Consider the following 1,573-nt stretch of genomic DNA (forward strand, 5'->3'; position numbering starts at 1 on the left):
AATTTAGTGGTTCCTTAGAGAAGGGAAACAAATGAGCATAAGTGCTATGAGTGCCTTAGCTTTTTGTCTGAAAAAAGGTTTTCAGGCTTCATAGAAAGGAAAAGGAACCCAGGCAGAGCACAGCAAACTTCCTTAGTAGAGAGAATTGTGAGTTGAGGAAAATCAAGGAATGTGTTCATAGGCCAGAGTACCAGAGAGAGGGGATTTTTACAAAGAGTAAGTACTCCCTGAGATTTGTGTGCAGAATCTCCCTGTGCATTTTCATCTGAGTGCCTACCAACACATTAGTATGAAGAAACTATGCAAAGGATCAAAGGGAATAATCCCTAGAGGTCACACAAAGAACACTCCATCCAACCAAAATATACATTCTTTTCATGTATATATGAAACATTTACTAAGATAGACAATATTCTAGGTCATAAAACAAGTTTCAATAAATTTGAAAGGATCAAGTCATACGAAGTATATTCTCTGAACATATAATTAAATTAGATATCATATATACAGAAATAGAACTGAAAGATCCCCAGATATTTGGAAAATAAATACTCCTCTAGGTAACCATGGGTCAAAGAAGATGTCAAAAATGATATTAGGTGCTTGCTTCAACAGCACATATACTAAAATTGGAATGATACAGAGAAGATTAGCATGGCCCCTGTGCAAGGATGACACACAAATTCGTGAAGCATTCCATATTTTTGCTGACACAACAAGATGACACAACAAAAAGAAACACAGATTCCCGTGCCACTGACAACAACAGAAGCAGACAAAGAAGAACATGTAGCAAACAGACACAGAACAGACAACTGGGGTGGCAGGGAGGGGAGAGAAATAATTAATAAATCTTCCAAAAAAATGATATTGGAAACTATTTTGAACTGTTTGAAAATGAACACACAACACATCAAAATTTGTGGTAAGCCCCTAAAGCAGGAGAAAATTACTAAATATCTATGTTATAAAAGAAGAAAGGTCACAAATCAATTACTTCAGTTTCCATATTATGAAACTAGAAAAAAATTAAACCAGAAGTTAATAGAAGAAAATAAATAAAAACCACAGCATAAATCAATGATATTGAAATGGAAAGACAAAGAAAAATAAATGAAACCAATCAATGAAAGCTGGTTTTTTAAGAAGATAAATAAAATTGATAAGTTTCTGGCTAGACTCAGACTTCTCAGGAAACATGCAAGAAAGATCACACAAATTGCCAATATAAGGAATGAGGGTGGTGACATTATAACAGATTGTACAGATATTTAGGTAGATAATAAGGGAACATTATGAACAAACTTTAGGCCAATAGCTTTGCCAAAATATTTTAAATGGACAAATTCCTTGAAAGTCACAACATATCAAAGTTGATTCAAGATAAAATAGGTAACTTGAATAGTCCTATGTCTATTAAAGAAATTAAATGTGTGATTAAAAACATTTCCACAATGAAAACTCCAGAAGCAGATGTAATTACTGATAAATTCTATCAAATATTTGAGGAAGATATAATATATCTAAACACTCTTTGAGAACAATGAGGACGAGGGAATTCTTTTCAACTCTC

The 1,573-nt window shown here is 33.3% G+C and overlaps 1 non-coding gene across 1 annotated transcript; it reads left to right on the forward strand.

Annotated features, from left to right (window-relative positions):
* The first annotated feature begins 599 nt into the window (after positions 1-599).
* LOC111766270 (U6 spliceosomal RNA) lies at positions 600-706 on the forward strand. The gene has a single exon (XR_002798362.1). It is a non-coding gene; the product is annotated as a U6 spliceosomal RNA (small nuclear RNA).
* Positions 707-1,573: the final 867 nt, after the last annotated feature.

Source organism: Dasypus novemcinctus, chromosome 2 (genome assembly GCF_030445035.2).
Source record: "Dasypus novemcinctus isolate mDasNov1 chromosome 2, mDasNov1.1.hap2, whole genome shotgun sequence".
Classification (NCBI taxonomy): Eukaryota; Metazoa; Chordata; class Mammalia; order Cingulata; family Dasypodidae; genus Dasypus; species Dasypus novemcinctus.